Source organism: Halyomorpha halys, unplaced genomic scaffold, assembly GCF_000696795.3.
Source record: "Halyomorpha halys isolate HHAL.00 unplaced genomic scaffold, Hhal_1.1 Scaffold1874.1, whole genome shotgun sequence".
Lineage (NCBI taxonomy): Eukaryota > Metazoa > Arthropoda > Insecta > Hemiptera > Pentatomidae > Halyomorpha > Halyomorpha halys.
In genome coordinates this window covers 125,063-148,329 of record NW_027111317.1, presented here as the reverse complement: position 1 = coordinate 148,329, position 23,267 = coordinate 125,063, and the positions used below count along the sequence as shown (strand labels likewise).

At 30.6% G+C, this 23,267-nt stretch overlaps 1 protein-coding gene across 4 annotated transcripts in view; it reads left to right on the top strand.

The window, feature by feature from the left end:
• Positions 1-23,267, top strand: part of LOC106690797 (MDS1 and EVI1 complex locus protein EVI1-A) — a 239,930-nt gene that overhangs the window by 117,501 nt on the left and 99,162 nt on the right. For 2 of the 4 annotated variants that reach the window (XM_067049333.1, XM_067049332.1), the window contains one exon: positions 12,787-12,825. The exons of the other annotated variants lie outside the window; for them this stretch is intronic. The gene's annotated coding sequence lies outside the window, so the exon portion shown is untranslated. The remainder of the gene's footprint in view (positions 1-12,786; positions 12,826-23,267) is intronic. 4 annotated transcript variants of the gene reach the window in all.

Here is a 23,267-nt window from a genome sequence, read left to right as displayed (position 1 = left end):
ATTAGTATATTTCTACTATTTGAGTTTTTCTTGACCGCACCCGGACCATATTCCTTTCATCTTCACACACGGTCAATCAATAATCTTCCAATAATTATTTTGTAATTCATCACAATCCACATATTCAAGTTCGAATTCAATAATAAAAAAAAAATCTATTTCCTAAATAATTTCAAAAAAACATTTTCCAATTATTTTATCACCACATATAACTAATGCGGAAAAGACCTTTTATTATCTGAAGATTTTTAATAATCTTTTATTTTTAACATATCTTTTCATTTCATAGACCATTAACTACTTATGCTGAAGGTTATCCATTTGTAGATAACCTTCATGGAATCGTAAGTAAGCTATTTCTTCAAGTTCTCGTATTCGTTTTCAATTGCTATGGTTTCTTAATAAGAGCCTCTCCTTTTCTCCGTTGTCCTGTAGTTGGTTGTTATAATGTAACATATGCTACGGATGGGGTCCATTGAAAAAAAAAAAAGAGAGAGAAATCGGCCTGTGGTTAAATCGCTTTACATTCTCCTGATTAGTGAACTTTCCAGTTCTTATGGACTTTCTAGGGTAGATAGGTTACTAAGCAACGTTTAGAGAGATTAAATGGCTGAAGGAAATCAGATCATTTCTTGAAGTTTAGTCCTGATGTTTCTGGTCATTTAAGGCTTCGAAAAGGGGTTCTAAGTCGTTTTGTTGCGGAAGACTATAACTTAGAAATTAATAAGATAAATTACAGTTATTAAAAATGTTAAATAAGTTTGCACTTTATAGTGAATTCGTTTTGATCTTTATTGTTTATAAGTGGATAAGATGCTCCTAGATTAGGTTTTTATAAACATAAAACACCCGCAGACAGCGTCTTCTAGCGATCTGCATGGGCGGTGAAGGATGGTCTCAAGAAAAGGTCGGACCTATTAGACAGTCCAGGAGCTGATACCCGTTCGATGCAACCAGTTCCACTGTCGCCTGCCTAGGAATAGTATCGCTCCGACCTGCCCTGACATTTGGAATACATTTCAATGAACCTAATTATAATTCTTATAGCTGCAAAAACTGCCTATGCATCTGCTAAACGGGGTCGTTGCGTAAATAGCAGTATCAATAATTCATCTTTTTCAGATCTGGTTACTCTTCAATTATGTTATTAGTCTCTAGACAGACTCGTATTCTACACCAGAAGTCGTATGTGGTCGTATGTGACTGCTGTTTCTTTTAATGTAATTTATTTTTATTTTGTTGTAAATAAAATTGTGCAAAACAGTAGTAAAATGTTTTATTTTTAATTATAAAAATTATCCGATCATTAATTGTAAAAACATGTAAGAAGAGTTATTCGATATATTGCATTTGGATGAAATTAAATAAGTCACTTTGATATATTTATTACCAATAATAAAATTTGATAATTTTTTTCCAGTTTAAAACAGTAACTCAGTTTTTCAAAGTTCATAACTTACACTCCTATTTCATTTTTTTTTATTTTCCTCAGTGATTGGAAAAACGCATGCTTATACTTATAGTCTAGATCAGCTATTAATCTTGCATTTTTTTATTTAATGCATTAGACTTAGACAGATATGCATAAAAAGGAAATTAACGACAAAATATATAGTAAGCATGATATATACCGATAAGTTAATAATAATGGAAATAAATTATTCCAATGTGCTTAACTATGCATATATATTTTTTCTAATAATTACTTCGAGATATTTTCTTGACCTTTTTTAGAGCCACTATTTCTTTTAATATATAATTACTATTCTGATGAAAACAAATTACTCTACTTTTTAAATCCTAAAATGCTTGGCATAAGTTTGGAATGTGATATTTTAAGTGTTTAAAAAATTCTGTAATATAAATAATACGAAAAATCTAAAATATTATTTATTAACCTATTCTATATAAAGGCCATAATCTTGTAAATTTGTTGGTGATAGTATTAATTTGGCGCAAAAGAAATAATTTAATTAATTTTATTACACACACTTGCACATACCACATATATTTAAAATTATTAGCACTATATTTAGATAGTAAAAATATGAATTAGAAAAAAAATAATGTGTCGTGTATTATTCGATCAAGATGGGCACACACCATGACAGTTAATTTATGTGGGGATTAAAGTCGATTTAAAGGGTTAAACTAAAGGTTAATGCCATGCTAAACGATTCTCCATTTTTTTTTTTCTCCCAGAAAAAAGAAAAATGTTTCGAATTCCTGAGTCCATTTAAATGCGCTACGAGCTACATGGAACGAACGTCCATCCATATAAAAGAACAACTGGTACGCGCTCCACTATCGGGAGAGGGGAAGATTAATACCATGTCAGATATTGCAGAGACAGGCTACATTTAATTCCATCACATTTTGTCTGGACAGCCTTGGATAGAGGCCGAGATCCGAGGGAAGAAAAATGATAATAGGTAGCGATATCTTAAAGTGGCGTACTCATAAGATGTATAAACACATTTGTGTATCTTATATACACCAGGGCAATGGTGGTCTGAACATATCACGGACAAATCATAATTTTGAACGGGGATACTTCTATGTTGTGTTAAATGTCTAGGTTAGCAGGTATTACTTAAGCAAAGCTATATCATTCACACAGCACACAATCTTCTATATGTATCTATTTAACATTGGACTTCAAAATATGGATTACATTTCATTGTGATTCTTCTACTCTATTGTAGGTTTCCTATAGTTGTAAATAAAATAGCTACTCAGTTATTCCAATGTAGCTGAGTTATGTGTGATCCGTGTAATGAAATAGGACAAATCTTAACACGTTAACACGCGGCTGGTCGTGCCCTTTAATGAGCCACGGTTGGTCGCGCCCGAGCAATGTGCTCACACAGCTTTTTTCCTGGGCATTTTTTTTTTTTTTTGTTAACTTCCAAAAACATTAAAGCCTTAATTTAGATTGCAGTATAATAATAAATAAATATTTTTATTGGAAACTAAAATATTTAAATGTAGTAAAAAAAAAAATTTAATTATAATTCTTACCAAAAAATAGATGCTACCATTGCAATAAAAAAATTGTAATATTAAAATCATATAAAATAATTTGCAACATCAGAATCATCAAAACTACATGTAACTTTACTATCACACCTTGAACAATATGCTGACGTCCTTGGTATTCTTTTATTTTTTTTAATTATCTGCAAGCTCAATATTCTTACTCGTACCACCTTCATTTTTTTTCTTCTTACCCCATTTATTAAATAGATAAATAACATTATTAATATATATCTAAATATATACATACGTAATTGGTGCCTTTGCCACATGGCATTATAAGGGGTTGGGCGGCCCTCTTTTATAGATCAACCGAAAACGTATACAGAAAAAATGCCATTCAAATAATAATATCACATAACTAGAAAAAAATATATTTTTTTTTCTTTAAATTCAAAGTGTTCAAGATGAGACCAACGTCGAGTCAAATGCTCATTTATATGATGCATTGATAGAAACGGGCCAATGTACAATAGACATAAATAATATATGCCACATTTGACTATCAACAAGAATATATTTATAAAATAGGGCTATAAATCTGTCCAAAAAAAAAGTTATAACATCAACTCCTAATGTTATCGCTGTTTTGGGACAAATACATATCTAGGCCATTAATTGTCTAGTCTTGCTCAACAGTCCTAACCAAATATATTGCTCGACTGAACATTATGTTCTGGATCTCTAATAAAATCTATTGATAGCATAAAACGTCATTGCGTATCTGTCATCGAAGAATACAAATAAATAATTTACAAAATTACCAAGGGTCTTCATTTCTAAGGTTTATAAGCTTTAAATTAAAAAAGTATTTGTTAGATTAAAAATTTATAACGGTTATAAATTCGGAGATGAAAAGTTCCACTGACTCCTTACTTCTTTACTTTGTTCAGTCAACTCAATTCAAAATTAAAAACTTGAAAATTTCAGTTTAAACAGTTTTAGAATATAATAGATTTCCAAAATGTAGGAAAATTATCCTGAATATTAACTACTTAATTGAAAATAAAGTAGTTCCTATAGTTGTAATGAAACCAGAGTTTTTGACCTCTCGTTTTCGGCTTAGAAGATCCTTGTTATGGAAAAGAGGATTTTCAAAAGGGCCGTCTTTACCCGAACTCTATAAATGTTGGAGCGTAGAGAATTTACTTTTTAAATAACTGTGGGATACAAACAGAAATAAACAACATACTAGATATATTCGTTAATTTAATTAACGTTTCAAAATTAACACTTAAATGAATATGAATGTTAAACAGTTCCTAGAAGTCTATCCCAGGCATTGGGGGTCCTGTGAGCAACAAGTTGCTTTGATTTTAAGGCACTACAATGAGCACAACGTTGTACTTTTATATCGGCAGTAATATATTTTTGAAACATGTATTTTTATAGCCAATCCACCTGTTTAAAAAAAATAATAACAATTATAGGAAATACTGAGCTCAAAATAAAAAATAAATAAATGTTTGAAAGTAATGTCTTTATCATTCGACCATTACATTATTATAGCCTCCTTTGGCGAGACGACCGGTTGAGATTAAACCTGTTCGAACATTAGTGATTCCAACACTCGAAATAAATATATATGCACGAGCTAACCGTTCGAATATTTGTGAACGACCGTTTTCTGGGACTGAATCTCGAACGCATTAAATACGCTTATGCGATTTCTGTGTATTTTCACAGGAACATGTATCCACAAATCAGAGGAGACTGATTTCGCACCTAAGGGCCAATTGGAAATCAACTTTTTTTTCTCTCTTCTTCACCTTATGCACACGGTTGTTAATTCTAAGATCGCATTTTGTTACGAAATCTAAGGTAGGGAAACGCAGATTAAGTATAAATCTTGAAAGGATGTCTTGGTAATTACTCTCATAATTCTGTTCTGTGTGTACTTTATTTTATTTTTTTATATAGTTGAGTATTTTACCTTTACTGCACCTTTATTACAGTTTTATTATTTATTACTCTTTCATCAATTCAGTATAAACTTAGGAAAACATTCTCACAAGACTCCAGAATCAAATCTTGGTCTTAATTGTACGAGTACTTTTTATTTTGCGTTGCGATTCCATAACACATTGATGAGTTTTAAATCACCAGCTCCTAGTAGACTGTATTGATACCTTTATTTCTAGCACTAAAATTGCCTACAGATTACTCTTCTTGAATTGAATCATCCATAAAACCTATCTCTACATAAAAGCTAAATCAAGAGCATAGTTCAGTAGAGGTTGGCGTACGCATGACTAATACAGATATTTTCAGAAGCAACAATCGTATCACTCAATGTTATAGACCATATATCAAGTATATTATGGCTTTATGGTTCCTAATAGCTTGCCATGACAAAGTATTTATACTTGCAGTATTTTTTATTCACTGGTATCGTATTCTTTAAGAGTCATTCCCAATTTAGTTCCGATCTTCCGCAAAACAAGCTAACAAAAAAAAATCATTTAATCTAATATTATAATTTCGAAATTCTCTGTAAATATATTGCTAATGTTCATAACTCATGTATTTTCAATCCAATATGCTCAAACTTGGTGTAAAACACAACTATATATTGAGTTAAGAGGAGTAGGTAGTCCATTGGTGAGGCAATGTATTACTAACTCCAAAGATCCGAGTTCGAACTCGGCTGTGGCAGATATTTATTATCCGTTACCTCTAGCCGTTGAGTCAGCCCTGTAGGTTCGGGAGCCCTCCGAGGTCTACCCAGCCTCATAAAGTGAGAACCCTTGGTTAAAATCTAGGGGTCGAGCAAGTACTGGACCCCTAAGTCTCCATGGGTTGTGGTGGTACAGATTTAATTTAATTATTAATATACTGAGTTGAATTATAAATACATGAATAGTAAATACATACTCCAAAATATTGTGGATTATATCTGTCTTATTCCTAATTATTAAGGGAGAAGATAATTCTAAGATGAATTTTTAATAATGGTGTATAAATTATGAGATTTTTATTCAATTCAATTTTTTATTCTAAAATCTAGCATCTATTATATTAAATACCGGTTTAGTTTTCAATTTTCATTCATTTACTTTTAAATGAAAACATCCACTGTTAATATTAAAATGCATTTGAATATAGTGTTGTGCTTATAATCATTAATCCATTACCATATATATTTCATGTATTAAAAATCATATTAAATGAATATTTTTCTGACACAATTCTTCTGTTTGGAAAAGAAGAAAAAATGCTAGCGAGTGGAGCCCGCTAGAGCATTTTGTGTCTGCCCCGAACCAAGTCTGTGCTGAGTGCCCTGGATATTTTTTCGTTTTCTACATCAGGTGTTTTTCTTCGTCCTCTATTCTGTCATCCTGGCTTGAAGACGTGATCTTCCTCTCATTTAGAGATCTCAGTAAAACAGCAGGTCTCTTAGGTTTTTTAAAGCCAACTTGCCGATTGTTTGCAACCGGACTGAACAGTTATTTCGACTTTTTTATTCGTCTTACAGTTGCACTTGGGTGTTCTACATGCTTTGTTCCCTGGATGAGTTGGATTCTACCACCAGGTAGGAGGTCTCGCTGGCATATAAGAATTAAAAAAGAAACTTACTGTTTTCAGAATCATTTTTTTCCTGAACTAAATCTAAAAAAAAGTGGAGATATTAACTTCATATTTTGAAAACTTATAATTTATATTTAATTTAATACTTAATTATTTTAATTTTTCAAAGAAAATCTCCTGAGATATTCCTCAAAGAGTGGAGTCATCCCCTGAAAAATTAAAGTGATTAAAAATTAAGTAAGTTTTCAAAACAATTATGTTACCTTTACTTTGTCTAGATATAATTTAGAAAAAAAAAGTCTTAAAAAGTTAATTCTATTTTAATTTTTACATTTTAGTTAGCTACAATATACACATCCACACACTCACGACACACATAATATAATAATTATGTAAAATATCCGAGGAAACATTTTATTTATAAATATATATAAACCTGGAGCCCTATGATAAATTTTCCAAGAGATATGTTTCCTCGGATATTTTACATAATTATTATATTTTGCAAAACATTTTTTTTATATTAAAATAAAACCAGATCGGTCAATAGAATATGAATTGGATGCCCCCTCTCTCGTTAAGATGGAGTATACCACACAGTGCATAGTCAGTCCTCTTTTGTTGCAAATATATTTTCAAAATGATTTATATTATCCTTCCATTCTCTAGTAAATACAAAAATAAAATTTTCAAAATTACGACTTATGACTTATGAAACGTGTCATTGCAAACTATTGTACGTTCGACTCTATGGATTATAAATACTTTTAAAAATGAAGAACCACTTGTTAAAATTTATGCAATGGTGTAGTGTGAATACAAAATTAGGAATACTGACAACACCCAGTTAGATATTTACAACTGCGAGGCTCCTGTCAGACATTACAAAAGAAGACCTATCGTCTATTGTGAAGACTTACTCTAAAAGGTGTGATCCGGTAAGGCATATGCACATCCTTGCTCCTTGAATGATGGTCTCTAAGATGGATGGATGACCTTACCTAAAACATCTGGAAAGGTGAATCGTCTTGGCGCCCACACAAGTTTGGCCTCTCGCATTTCATGCCCCACCATCAGATCTACATATATCATCATGTCATATGGACATTTTTTTTCGTATATGTTTTTCTGCCAGTATTCTATTCATAAATAAATTAAAATAGTCATACTACATTATCGAAATCTGATCTTAGTACTGTCTTGACTGATGAATTTAGTACGCTTAAATATCATTTAAAACGGATGGTTTGACGAAATTCGATATTATCAAAAAAATTGAAAGACTTTTATTGTACTACAAATTAATTTAAAAATAAATATATAATAACAAAAAAGAATAAAAATCCATAGATAAGAGAGGTGACTAATAGAATCTATGACTCATGTAAATAGATAAAATAAATATTAGGTTTAGCAAGTAGATAAACTTTAAATTTCAGAAACTCATTGAACTACAACAAAAAAATTAAAAATATATTTATAAACCACTGAAAACTAATTTATATATAATTTTAAACATTTTGTTGGAATTTGCTTTTTTTACTACGTTTTTTTTAATCTCATGGTTATTAAACTGAATTATATACTTCATAATATACTTGACTAATACTTGAGGAATGAAGCATTTTATTATTATTATTAATTTTTCTGGGACAAAATGATTACCAGTTTTACATTAATAGAAAAATTATAACAACGATAATAATAAATTAAAATAAAAAAAATTGCAATAGATATGAATGAATTTTTTATTTTAATAAAAATGATATGTTTAGAATATCTTAGGTATGGTTAAACTATTATTCGGAGACTTTTAAAAAAAAGAAAATGTAAGAAACAAACAATATTATAAAGTTATTTATTTATTTTTATTATTATATTTTTTTTAATGAAGCATATTTCGTTAATTTTCGTTAGAAATTCACTACTGTTTACAAACAATTTAAAACCACGATCCTTATCTTAAAAACTGATTTGCTTTTAATATTATTGGTTATCAGAAGCGAGTTAACTTTTAATTATCTCTCGCATTTCTTTTGATTCTCTTCTTGAATGGTGAAAGTTTTACCCTATTTAAGATGACTACGCAGGGAGAGCGAGAGCTAGTTACAATGGATAATTCTTGAATTTATCGGCGAGATCCTATTTCGGAATTGACTATTATCTTTCTTCTGCCCCGTTGGTGCTGTGAAGGCGATCGGTTGGAAGGGAATGTGCCGAAGAGTGAGGAGGAGGAAAAATGCAAATAAAAACCGGGAGAAGCGACGAGATAACACTCCGCCGCCGAGGATGGGTAAAAAAAATCGGATCTCGATGAATTATTCATTGGATTGAGTGCCCGCTATTGGGTTCTGTCACTCCCGCACTTCTTCGATATTCCCTTTTACTATTTGTTTGCAGGACCAGCTTAGGATCAGGTATTAACGTCGCGTAGCTTAAGTTGAAAATTTTTAATATAAGCACTCTTCTATGAACTATAGTAGGAATTGTTTATAACGACACCAGTTATGAGAAAAAACCGGTTGTAACGTACAAAATTTCAAGTCATAGTTGAAATGAATATTACTTTTTTTTATAAGCTATAACCGTTTATAATCTACAAAATGGTTATAATGAACATACTCCAAAAACCTTTGAAACTTTCAACTGTTTGCTATCGTCTATAATGAACCAGATAAGTATGGAGCTGTGTGTAATTAAACAAATTTTTGCCCTGTTTCACATGTTACTTGTTTATATTGTTTTTAATATTTTGTATTTTAGTTTTGTTCTATTTATGTTTATGAGAGGAAAAGTAAGAATAATAAAGAGGAAAAATTCATTGGGTTGAATGAAAAAATATGGAAAAAAGGATAAAAAGAAAGGAATTAATAAAAAAATAATGTATAGAGAGAACAGAAAAAATAAATAAAAGACCCAAAATGATAAAAGAAAAAATCATAGATTTTTTATTACTTACTTGACTTTGCCTATATTTTTGAAAGGTTTAAAAAATTGTTTTAATACATTTAAGCAAGTATGCTGTGTAGTTAGCAGCCCAATAAAGTTGGGCAGCATAAATTTTCTATTTTGAATATAGTTTTGCTCTCGCTCATCTCACTTTTTGGTTGATTAAACAACCATGTACATTCTCTTAAAAAAAAAAAAAATAGGACAATTCAAGATTACAATATTTTTGTTGGCTAATCACTCTATTTAAATTGATTCGTGTTCTGTTTATTTATATCATTGTACTACTGAGGAGGGTATTTCTTCATATATTCTGTATATAAGTGTTTTGGTTTATACAATCCGTAATAAGTTATAAAATGCACAATGTACTAAAAAAAATTTAAATAACAATTGAAACTCAACAATCTCTCCTCTTCTGAATTATATGATTTCATTTCAAAAAGCCACTCATAAATTTATTCATTAAACTTTAAAAGAAACTTTGACTCCAAGAGTTATAAGAAATCATGATTTGTAACATGTACATCAAAACAAACGGTATTGGATTTTCGAGTAGAAAGATTTTTTTTATGATAATTTGTATCTATTTTAAAGATATTATTTCAATAAAGTTAATTTTTTCACAGACCTAATATGCGAATAAAAAAATTATTGTTTGATCAATTTTGAACAAATTTAATAGAGATTGAGAAATGTGGATAAGGATGTCAAGGTAGTGATTATGAATGTATTTCGTTACATTTGTAGAAACTGACTACCCAGTCCAAGCGAACAATGTCCCGTATACATTTAAAAAAAAACTCGGACGAAACATGTTGAAACCTCCTTGAGAAACTCTTATCCATCAGTTATCTTAAATAGAAAAAAATAATAAATTGCAGATGCTTTCCTCTTCAATAATTCATCCGATCTAGTGATATGAGCTGAAACGGGAGCTGAGAGACGAATCAGTAAATGGAGGAGTTAGGATTATCATATCCCGAAGGAGAGAGGATCGACACTGCGATGCTGAGGAGTCCAACTACTCAAGACTGGTCCTTAAGGAGCACTCAGAGGAATGTTACCTTTAAACGTTTCAATTGATCTTTTTTTTCTGTAGCTAGTTGCTCCAGTGATTATTATCCAATCGTATACTAGACTGGCAGAATGTAGTTTTAGCTGCATTCTAGTCGCCTGCAGTCAAGGTTTTGTCCTGTGAACGCAAGTCACTGGAGGATTAGTAGCTTGCTGATGATATGAAATAAATTATTGTATTTGAAATAAGGAAGAATTGTGTCATTCGCTAAATCCAGTTTAATAAAAACTTCTTAATTGTTTGATCTTCCATTCCTTCTTTATTCGATATTTTTGGAACCATTATTTTATTAATCATTTTCAGTCATCATTATTTAAAATTCATCATTTTCTATTCCTTCGTTTTTTTTTTTTTTATCTAATAGTTTACACTAATAAACTTAAGTTTTATTCAAAAATTACAAAGAGTCAGAGTATGCTGAATATAATGTCAATGAAATTAATTTTAATTGCTATTCTTTTGTTTGTATATATTTTATGAGAGTTTTTTATTTTATTTTTTCATTTTTTTTTTATTTAATTTTTTTTTTTACTTATTTATTTTATTTTAGTATGTATGAGATCATTCATCAATATTACCTATTGCCCACAACTGTGTGGCAGATTGTAATATCTATCAATAAATAAATCTATCTAACCTCAAAAAAAAAAAAAAATTTTAATTGTAAATGCGGTATGTACCTATTCGATGTTTGGATTTTATGAGAGAAGTCGGATCTTATGTTTTTAAAATATTTAGATCCCGTTACGTGATTACTGTTACGAAAACATATATAACAATAATTATTCTAAAATTATTATTTACAAACAAATCGGAGAAGTAGGACATAGCGAAAGGTTTCCAATTATCCCAACATTCAATCTTTCGGACTCCCGATACTTATTCTTCTTCCATTGAAATGCGCACGTGAGTCAACTAATAACAAGCTTTAGGTCCTGTCGTAGATTTCTTAGACTCATCCTCGAAGACAGGAAGTTCCTGACAAAATACTTTGGGGAAAGTTAAACGCGATTTTATTCAACAGATACCCGAAGGCTAGAGCAATCCGTGATTCATGTAATGTGAGTGTTTCCCTGAAACTCTCAACCAAGATTATTCAGTCCAACAGCTGCATCCATCTATGTCAATTGGTAGTCTCTCCAAGAAGGCAGTCTTGCAAATGGAATCGGCTTCATTAAAGAGGTGAAGGAACTTCCTAAATGTCATGAAGATTGTGGACGAATGAGATGTTGATGGGTTACGTATGTTGTATTGTTTTGTTTTTTCCCTGATTGAAAAGTTTTTGTTGAAAAGTAATAATTCAAGTTATAATATTAGAACTCATAAAACTAAAAAAAGAAGACTAATAATATAAAATAAAATAATTTAAAAAATGCAAATATGATATGTATAAATAAAAATACAAATCGATATAATAAAATAAAAGAGATTATTATTAAAAAATAATATATTTACAAGATAAAAATAAAACTAATACACATCAGCACCTACATACAATATTTACTATTATTACATTTATTTAGCTGTGGGATCTTCAAACCATGTTTTGTCATCCTCGTGTAGAAGGCCCTGCTTTGTCCAAGAGATCTCAGCGGTTCTCTTTTAACCGCGTCAATGGTATTGAATACCGAGACTTGGTGAGATCACTACATTGTTTTAAATCAAGCAATTATTAAGTGTAATGCAATATTAATTTTAGGATCTTTAATTATTCCATTGTCATTACATTTATTATATTAAATAAAAATCAAAAAATAAGATATGTCCCATTATACTTATAATAATGTAATATAATTACAGATAACTTATGAAGAGCCGTCAGAAAAGAATAAAAACGTTAATTGTGATATGTTATTTTTTAAAGGAAAATATTTAAATCAATAATGTTGTGTAGATAGTTGACCGTAGATATCTGATTGGAGAAGATGGTCGGGGGGGGAGGAAAGAAACAACATAAATAAACAAAAGATATTTATTTATGCCAACGTTTCGACCTGAGTAGTTATTCTATAGCCCTGATCAAGACCTAAAACTACTTTTTTGTTTATTTATGTTGTTCTTTGCTGACCGCACTCCCCCCTCCCCCACCCACCCCGACCATCTTATCTAATTTATATAAATAAATTGTTCTATTTTTGTTATGTTTACTTATAGTTTTGCAAGCATTATCTGATCTGTTGCTAATTTTGTTTCAGGTACAAATTTCTATTAAAGGCCAGAACGTTTTCTCAAACGTGAGTAATACAATATTCAATTTGAAAATAAAATAGAGGTATAATAACTTAACTTTCCTTCTTACGATATTAAAAGTTACTAAACACATAAAAAAAACAAAAATAAAACGAGTGCACGTCGAGTAAGATATTATAGGACTTTTTGAGCATCGCTTGGAATACACCGGGAAGAAGAATGGCTATAAAAAAAAACAAGAAGATTGCTACTCTTGTTAACACTTCAGTTCCACGTTGTCGGTATTTCTTTATGTCCTACAGTTATCGCTTTACGGCCGAGTAGAGTAGTATCTTAGGCAGATGCAATAATAGCGTAGGTAGCTCTTACTAGATATACATTTGTTTTTTGTAAGTCGCTTCCTCAATAAAAATACAGCCAGTTACATCTGCTAATTTCTTTTGATTTTCTGTTGAAGAATTATTCGTAAATAAACATTTTTCTCTCAAAAACAAGCTTTCGGAGATGCATACTGTATGTATAATTACTCTATCTATACTTCATGCGAAGTAATGAATTCAGCAGCAAGTATTAAAAAACTACTCAAGAAACCATTTATGAGGATTTGAGAAAAAAGAGGGTAAGTTCACATCGTACTTCATTTCATAAAAAAAAAAAAAATAAAATAATTAATTAATTACTCAGTTAATTTCGAAGGGTTTTAAACAGCTGGATATGCTAGTTTTGACAGAAAAATCTTTTATTACTTACCTAAAACGTTCTAGATCTTTCCAGAAACAATGGATTATCTGAAAACTCCAGTGTGCTTTCTTTTTCACAGAATATTTAAAAAAATTTTATTATTATTTTTATATTCTCACAATAGTTTTGAAAGACCCATTACGTAGGTAGGTTAATAATATTGAATCCAATGGATAGTATTAATCGATTCTTAATCACCCAAATGTTCACGCGTACAAGAATTAATTTCCACAAGTACATCGTTTTTCAATCATCCCGCATTAAATGTGATGTATATATCCGGGAATAGCTGATTGATTTACTTTCCCATATCATTTTATCATCCATGCACCCTGGCACTGGCAAACAAGGTTACACTGTCAATATAAAATCATTATAGATGAATGACTTCCTAGATTTCGAATGACTTGTCAGTAGGCGGCATTGAGCATTCGTCACTCCACCGGTTGAAAGCTACTGGGTCGTTAGCTGAAATTAATAAAACAAGAAAATAACGCTTCGAGTATCTTCCTTCGTTTCTTTTTATTACTCGTTAAATGTATTGCTCCATTTACTGTACATTAATAATTACATTTTTTATGAAATGTTTTCAAGTATATCTCGGGAACCATTGAACTTAAATAGCTCTTTTAGGGTTCATATTTTAGCAAATTTACTCTTCTTTAAATTATGTTGAGGCAGAGTTTTTAGAGTTGATGGTAGTTTTAAAGATATAGAACTTCTACTAATAACAATTTAATTTTTTTTTGTCGAAACAGCTACCATTTTTTATTTTCCCTAACTATACTTGGAAGACCCACCAACTTTGACTACTGACTATGACTATAGTTTTTATTAATGTATGAAATAACTGACTTTTTTCTCCTTTTGGGCTCTTGGACTGAACGGTTATACTTGGTCACCTTCCGTTTCGAGTGAACTTATTCAGATAGAAAGCTGACGTTCACTACGCATGTCAAATCGATTGACAAACAGGAACTGTCCATCGGGGTTTTTTCTGCACTCATGACAGTCGTTTTCCTTATTGACTAAAAATAATTAAAGCACAAAGCGGTCTGTATCACCATTTCCAGTTTTTTCTGAGGTTCAACTAACCCTTTAAATCCAAAGAAGTCAGAAAAAAACCTTATACTGCCTACGTACCCAACCCCTCCCCGCGATCAATCCCAATCAAAACCCAATACGAATCAATATCAGTAAATTTCAAGTGTATAAATGTTTATACTTGTATGCTACTTTTTTTTTTTTATATTAATATTTATTTATTGATATTTACAAGGTACATTATAATACATTTAGTAAATCTGATCTAAGATATGCTACATAAAAGAGATTTTATTCCAGATAATTTTCAATATTTCTTTTTTTTTTTAGTAGGGACAATTGAATTATTCACCTTATCAATAGTATTTCAGCTGAGGATTTTAAGATGCTGTTTTAAAACTAAATTTTAATCTGAATCCACTGCTTTATAAATTAATTAATTAGACTTATTATATATTTATAGATAAACAGCTAGCTGCACTTTTTGCCGTTTTTTTAAAATTTGCATACAACTGATAAAATGGAAAAAAAAAACAATTTATTCTAGTCTATAAATGTATATTATAATATCTGTTGGAAAATAACTCATTTCTGGCCATAATGAACAATTTTCTGACAAATATTTTTATAATTTTTGATATTTAATTACGTTATATATTTATAATTTTCTACAAATTAAGACCTAACTGTTCTCTACATTGTAGTCTTTCATATACAATATTTGAAATGTTAAAAAAAAATAAAAATAACGGTTTAAAATGGAGCTTCCTCCTGGCTATACCTCTCAATCATTTTCATAATAATTGAACAATACAAGTGCAAACTTTTTTTTATAAAATATTATAATAGAAAGAGAATAATAAAAGTTGCAAGAAATAATGTTTATTTATATATAGGGAGAATACGAGCTAAAATCTTTGTAATATTCGAAATTTAAGAAAATTTGTCGTTTCAAGATGAATTATTTATTTGAAGAACTAATCAATATTGAACTATCCTTCCAGTATTCTTCACATAAGTAAAATCTAAGTATAAAAAATAATATCTTGTCAATCTAGATGGAATATTGATATTAAAAAAACAATTAAGAAATAAGTAATTTACAGGTCTCCAATTACCACAATCATAAGAGTATAACTTTAGCTTGTAACTTTTACGACTTAAAGAATGTCTTTTGTTCCTTTGCATTGCATCAATTAAGCCCTGATTGCATTTGCGGATTAAACAAACAGCAGCCACTGCATTTATTTTAATTCTATTGTCAATGGGCCTTGAAAACTGCTGTCAAGGTTCCTGTCAGTTGAGTAACTATAGAGCATAGCAAACGTCTGATGTCGCAGTCAACCTGTAACCTCCAAGAACTCGGTATCCGATGACTTCGGAAGTTGCAAAATTAAATATTTACAAGAACTTATGGATATTAGTTAAGTAGATGTCCCTACTGTAAATTCTAATTTTAGATACACAGATGTGGTAATTTATAAATATACTGAGTAATAAATACACCATTAACCAGAAAGTTTTTCTGTAACATTTACTCATATTAAAAAACAAATACTATTCAGTTATCTTAATACCGGCCGTGCCATAAAGGGTAGTTGGAAAATAATACTGACCTTTCCACTTCCTGCTAGAAGTATGTTCTTGTCTCATATCTAGCCATTTTGGTTCCCTTGCCTTAAGGAAGCTATCACCGCTGCTTTTAGATTCGGCCGGGCTTGGCGACGTACCGGCATCCTCTTACAAGACTCAGACGGTACTTCTTTCCTCAAAAGGACGAGCATCCTTCAGCGGTCTCGGTAAGTTGCCTACTGGAGTACATTATCCAGCTCCTTCTAGGGCCACATCTGCATAGCCTCCTCTAGTCATACTATTTTTCAGCCTCCGCAGCTAGCTTCCAGCGCGTCCTCTCTTTATCTCAGTCACTATCTTCGTTTATTTATTGTATGTATGCAGAGAGAGTAATACGGTACTACAGAGGAACACTCTGTGGTATATGGAGTCGCATTTTTCACCATTCAAATCGAAAATTTCTCCGTAAATTTGGTTTTCCATAATTTGACAGTCATTGAGTACCATCCACATTAAAATAAAATAATGTCTGAAATTAGTCGGAAGATAAATTAAGTTATAAAGCAAATTGCTGTTCATATTGTCTCCCTCACTTCTTTGAATAAACTATTGAAAAAAAAATAGTTCAGTAGGTTTTTTTTTTTTTTTTTTTTTTTTTTTTTTTTTTTTTTTTTTTTTGGGGGGTGGTAAAAAACCAAAGTAATTTAGAATAGAAAGTGGATGGCAGTGTTATTTCACCTACATATAAAACGAGTATAGCTTGTTGAATGAATATTTAAAATATTTTTAGTAGCAAAAGTCTTTATTTTTCCTATTATTCATTGTTTTCAGGCCTTAATTGTATCTATAAATATACTTCATTAAAAAAAAAGCAATAAAATACTACTTATACATAATGGTTATATTAAATATATGAGTGAAAACTTAAGAATAGTATTCACTTTTGGAAATTTCATCATTAGACTTTAAAATATATTTACTTTATTTTGCATCTCTGAGGATGATAGTAAAAAGTTGTGGGTAAGATTATGTTCAGGTAGCAACTGTATCCAAAGTGGCCTCAAAACTACCACCCTACGCCTGGGCACTTTTCAATTTTCACTTTCTCTTCTGAAAAAAACGGAAGAAGAGAGACCATTAAGAAAGCATTCGCTAAAATGAAAGGCAACAGGTTTCGGTCGAGGGCTCGTGGTTTATGCTAATACGGTCACCGAAGGGCCGGGGACTAACCAGCGTGAAATGGAGCGGTAACAGTGAGGTTCCTTGCGAGACCCCTTGATTTGCTCAACCTCGGAGGATTATAGTTATCCCGAAGGAGTGCGGTCCCTGAGGTCGAGTTACGGTACACCCTCGACTTCCTGAAACACATAACCGCCGGATGACATTGGCCGAAGTGGCAATCACAGTTGATTTATCTTACCATCAACCATGGCCGTCCCAGTTTATCGGTTCTAGATTCGTGTGGGCGGACCTACATGTCTAGGTCTGGCTCCCATTGGAAAACCGCATCACTCTACAAATTACCTATCGTTAAATATTCAACAGAAACAAAGAAACCATTGAAATTTATTAGTAGGATTCGCCATCTGTGAATAAAATGTTAAGTCCTGACCTCCTTGTACTACATGAGCTGTTTTGATAGTTTTATGATGGTATTGTCTCTCCTCAATGTAGAGAAATGTCATGAAATCCACATGAATAGTAAGTTTTGAGCTTTTGATGTTAATACGAGATCGACTAAAAAAAAAAAAATTTGTTTGAAATAAAATTAAGTACAAAGATGAGGATTAATAATAACCGTTATTAAAATTGTTTTGCAATACGTTCATTTGGATCAGAGAATAGTAATTATCAATAATTAATGAAACTATTTTTTATGAATTTACTCAATAAAATATAATTGGTCCGGAAATTAAGAGAATAAAAAAGTTGTACGACTGAAAACAGAAAAAGTCGATTGTTCGTGAAATAATTCAAAGAGCTGTATTTACTGAGTAGATGGCTAGATTTAAAAAAAAATTTAATCTTTATTTTTTAGTGAATTATAACATCTGTACAGACCACCGGTTATCTTTAATTAGTTTGAGTAGCTGTATTAAGTGTAACTTCATCCGATGGTCATTTCAGATTTTTCATCCAGTCCAACCACTAATTCTTTCCATTGACTCATAATAATAAAAGCATACTGTTCCTTCTTGATTAATTATCATATAATCTATGAAAAGAACGGTTTCACTATTCCAAAAAAATGACCTAAGACCAGAAACTATCCGTTATTTATATTTACTCAAGAAATAAATATTTTGTAAAAACAAATTATTTATTTATTCAGATGAAAGGAAAAATAAAATAATATAAATTAATAAGTAGCCAAACAAAATTACATAAAAAAAAAAGGAAGAAAAATCAATATCACATATTACTACTCTGTAATTTAGATTTAATTAAATTATATATGCATATATAATAAATTGTGCTAGGAGGTGATTATGTCAGAATCACGCTTGACTGCCAGATTTATTGAGCACTCACCTCTCTCTATACATATGTATGTATTTTTCCTAAAAAGTTGTATTTTAAATCAACCCAATACACCTGGCCAGTAGTAAACACAATAAAACGTACACAATTAAATGTTTCCCTCTTCAGAAAAAAAAAAATAAATAACCAGAATACGGTTAGTTTTTTTGTAATCGTTTGAATGCTCAGATTGTAATTGTAACTAATTGGCCATCTATAATAATATGTAGTATAAGGATATCCAGCTAAAAGAAAAGTATTATTTCACAATTGAGGAAAACGTATCTGGTAAATTAATGTTTCCTATAGATTATTCAGATCATGAAAAATAGAAAAAAATAATCGAACACATAGAACCACTTATTAAGTAAAGAAAAAAATACAGGAAATATATAAAAAAAAATTAGCTGGTGACAAGTTTCGATACTTTGCCCACGCTTTCAGAATACTTAGTGTTAGGCAACGTATACTTTAAACAGGTGGCAAAAACCACCGGATCTCAGATAATGTATTTATAAATTTTAAGAATTATATTTCTCTTTAAAGAAACTGCGCGGTGTTTATGCTTTTTCTTAATCTGTTATGTTTATAGGAATCATTAGAATTCACGGTACCGTGATCCGTTAAGAATGGAATCGGTTAGAAGTGGAAGGTTCATTGACGGCTTCAAGTCCTTTGAAGAAGCGGAAGAAGGATAAAAAAGAAGTGGGTCCTGGCCAGGAGCTGAAGGACGCGTGCTTCGTGACGCGGCTGCTTTCATCGCGATAACTTCAAAGCCCAACATGAAGAAAAAAGGACAAGAACAAGGTGCATTAGGACTGGCGCTCCGTGGTCAGCACACCACGGCCCTTTTAGGATAGTTCTGCGCGGAGGAAGGTTCGGGATGTCGAGCTACCACATTCTAAATTATGAGGAGGTTGCTGCATGGGCCTAATGGATTCTGCCACGCGGGGATATAATGTCAGAATTTCATCCAACCATATAACTAGTATTGTAATCCCATAAGGTAACGTAAGTATAATTTAATTACGGAATAATTGGAATTTATAAGAAATGTGGATAAATAAAATCTCACTGCTAATATAACATAAACATTAATATAATAATAATAAAACATTAATTTAAATGAAATATATAAAGTATTATAAATATAAATTATAAAGTACAACTTTAGGCCAATCTGGTCATCCTGCTGGATTAATCAACGGTAAAAAATAAAATGAAAAAGTGCTAAAAAACACTGTTTGGTAAAACAAAATAAAATAATAGACTATAATTATTTAAAAAATAATGATCGCTTGTATACTAAATAAAACCTTGTAATTATTTTTTTTATTGGTTGAATAAAAAATTATATTAAATTTTAAATTTGAATTAATTTGAAGTTTAATTAATATTGGAATTTTCTTTTGGCATCCCAGCTTAATGGGTGATGCCTCGGATCTGATTAGGGAGAATAAGGGGTCTTCTACTAAAATTTAAAATTTATTATTTTATAAATGCTTTATGGCACAGTAGTATGATAGAAATGCACAAATAGTAAATTTTTTTTTTTTCAGAAATAAGGAGACTTTGTTTCATTTAAATATGATATTTAATAATAAATTGGTAATAATGCTTACTTAATTCATAAAATAGAAAATTCAATTTTCTAATTATTTTATTTCAGGTTTAAATAAAATAAATTAAATCTATTTTAGTCTCAAATAGACTATATTAATATATTAAATGTCCAACGGCCATCCTCAAGGATATTCTTAACTATAAATTTACTCCTGACATCTATTAAGATTTTATGCAGGTTGTTCTGCCCAGATCTAATAATTTGAGTCAAATTAACTTATTTTTTCACATTTTCATTTAATTTTAATTAATGTTACACTGTTCAATTTACTCGCTTATCAACAAAAATTATTAGATCTGGGCAGAATAACCTGCAAAAAATCTTAATAGTTGAATCAGAGGAGTAAATTGTCCTTGATTATGGCCGTTGGACATTTAAAATATGTAACTTTAAAATTAATAAGTAGTGTTTGAGACATAAATGGATACAATTTATTTTATTTAATACATAAATGGAATAGTTAGAAAATTTATATATCTATTCTATGAATTAAGTAAGACAAGTTACCCATTTCATAAAAGTAAAAATAAAATATAAAACTTAATAGACATATATGATAATAATAATATAATAATATTAGACAAATTAAAATAATTTAAAAATAATTCATTACTTACACGATTATGTTTGGTATTCAGACAATCATTAATTTTTTAATGATAAGAGACAATTATTTTTTTTTTTTTTAACCGAAATGTGTTTTTTAGGACTTAATTCATTTTATTTTTAATCCTGGTTAATCCTGCAAACTGGTTAAGCGAGGTTCAACTATATACAGAATTTTTTTTTCTAGCTATAAGAAGAAATCCGTAGAGAATCATTGAAAAAATCTAGAAAAGGACGGATAACCTTTTCATAATAGTCAAACAGGATACAACAAGAAAATTAAGTTCAAACGATGTCGAATAGATTGCAGTATTTACTGTGGAGGAAAGTAAGAGGTATTATTGTGCATCTTTTTTAAATTCAGTTTGCAAGAGAACCCTTCTAACCCGAAGGAAAGCGTAAACATCCAAGGTGACCTTTTTTTACACGTAAACTAATATTCCACTCGTAAAAAAAAGTTTTGTAAAGTTTAATAACCATAACGTTTGAAATTAATTACATGAGTTTACAGGTTTTGTTGTTGTGAAATGTTCGTTGCTTCTTTTGTTCTTGCGGCAAGTGTGTAACCGGGCTGAGGAAATTAAAAATAAAATAAATTATAATTGCTGTTCAATGATTAAATTTAATTTAATAACTCTTGAATAAAGATAACTACTCGTAGTAAGTACATTCCAGCTATAATTTCATTAGAAAATGTTTCCCATTCATTACAGTGTATTCATTTACTGGGGATTATTGCCGGTCTCAATCCGTCCGCTAGAACGTACGTGCCTTGAGCGGATATTATTGATGATTGCCGAATTCGGCTATATGAGTAATGACCGAAAAGGGAGCCGGATGATGTATGGTCGGATCCAGTTCGGAGAAGACTTTCTCCCCAGTAGAGGGATAACAATCACAATGACCTGCCCTTGAGTAGTACTGATTACATTAGTCGAACCCTCCTACTCTTTACGGCCACGTCGTATTCATTGGATCACTGGAGCTGCAGTTCAGAGCGCAACGGAGGAGTACATGACTTTATAGGTGAAACACGACAAATAAAAAAAAAAATAAAAATTTTACAAATAATAAAAGAGAGACTGGAAAACATGTGAAATTTATGAGGAGCCTTTTCTAATGCAAATTTATTCATCCTTTTAAACTGTGTTACCCCGGTAATTGTTCTCGATTTAAATACATTATTATTCATTTCATTGGTGTTTACTACAGTAACGGTTAGATATATTAGTTTTTTTATGTAAAATATTTTCTCTGAATATTTCAAGACTAGTTTTATTCCTTTTCAGCCCTATTAAACGTTGGATTATTTTCATATTTCTATGTCGCCAAGAAAAAACTGAATGAGTCGAAGGTTTTATTTTCTCAACGAACCTGTTTTGCGCCAGTTTGCTTCTATCTAACTTAGAGCGTCGTATTCTATGTACTATATATCATAAATTTCTTATTCTCCACAGTTGACATCAACATACTTTAGTTGTATTTAAAACCAATTGCGCTAAGTATCGTATTTTTCAGCATTCGCTTGGACCTTATTTGTCAAGCTGGATAATTAATACAAATTGGCAGAAGGGGTAATAATTTGCGCCTATTTCGCACGAATTATCAGCACGGGAACCTATTTCTTTGTGAAATATCTGCCAAGTGTAGAACATCGGAGCTGATTTCTCGCTTATATAATTGCTGATGGTCGTGTGTGATCCCGTTTCACAATACACTTTGCATGGCACGCTATATTGTGGCCACTATTATACCTCCGCGCCTTTTTCACTCCATCGTTAAATAAAGGACTTATGTAAGGCAGCCGTATGGCGTTTTTTTATTGAAAACTTCAAACGCGAACTGTAGTAAATTCTTTGTGCATATTTAGTCATTCACGTGAACTGTAGTAAATTCTTTGTGCATATTTAGTCATTTAAGATAGTCAGTAAAAAAAAAATATCCTCTGATAAGTCACAATTTCAATAAAGATTGGACAACAGAATTTAAAAACGGTACCATCTATTCTTTATATATTTTATTTTCCACCATCAGATGATGGTTATAACTTAAGCATTTAGAGAATTTTTAAGTTTATTTTCTTAAAAAATATGATTCGCCTAATTCCACTCCATCTTATACTACTAATATCATGTATTGAGAAACCTTGCTAAAATCCGGAACAGTATTTTAACAAAGGAATAATCAAGAAGCTAGTTCACCATTTAAAATGTTATACCTCGTAAGTCCGAAATAGCTTTATGCAAATGAAAAAAATAGTCATAGATTCATTATACAGAAATCTTAAAACAGGAAAAATTATATTGGTATCCCAAAACAATTTGGTTGATGTGAGACGTTTCTACAATGATATTATGATTTTTTTTTTAAATATATATA